Source organism: Lynx canadensis, chromosome B3 (genome assembly GCF_007474595.2).
Source record: "Lynx canadensis isolate LIC74 chromosome B3, mLynCan4.pri.v2, whole genome shotgun sequence".
Lineage (NCBI taxonomy): Eukaryota > Metazoa > Chordata > Mammalia > Carnivora > Felidae > Lynx > Lynx canadensis.
In genome coordinates this window covers 81705331-81705913 of record NC_044308.2, presented here as the reverse complement: position 1 = coordinate 81705913, position 583 = coordinate 81705331, and the positions used below count along the sequence as shown (strand labels likewise).

At 61.1% G+C, this 583-nt stretch overlaps 1 non-coding gene across 1 annotated transcript; it reads left to right on the top strand.

The window, feature by feature from the left end:
* The first annotated feature begins 476 nt into the window (after positions 1–476).
* LOC115517319 lies at positions 477–583 on the top strand. The gene has a single exon (XR_003969783.1). It is a non-coding gene; the product is annotated as a U6 spliceosomal RNA (small nuclear RNA).

Sequence of the window (583 nt, the reverse complement as noted above, 5' to 3'; positions counted from 1 at the left end):
TCAGGGAAGTTTAAATGGGAAATGTGCTCTAAAAGTGTGACGCCGGCACAGCCCTGCCCAGCCCACCCAACGCACCACGGCGGCCTCACGGCCCGCTCGCCCGCCGCTCGCCCGGCCCTCGAAGCGCCGAACGCACAGGGGCTTTCTTCGTGCTCGCCCCTCCCGACATGCTCCGCGGGGCCAGAGCGACCGCCACAGGACCCACGGTCCAGGGCCTGGGTCCCACGAACGGCCCCTTACCCAGGGTGCTCCGGGCGCGGCTCTCATTTGCATGCCCCACCCGGCAGGTAAACTCGACAGGTCAGTCGCGGCCTAGCCAGCATAGCACCAAACGTGAGAGCCTCACGAGTGGCTCCTGTCATCACATTTCCCGCAAACATCCCGAGTTCGTCGGGAAGACGCGCACATCAGTCACCCTAACTAAGAGAGGCAGGAGGCTGCCGTGCCTTATATAACTGGTGGACGGAGGCTGTAGTGTGCTCGCTTCGGCAGCACATATACTAAAATTGGAACGATACAGAGAAGATTAGCATGGCCCCTGCGCAAGGATGACACGCAAATTCGTGAAGCGTTCCATATTTTG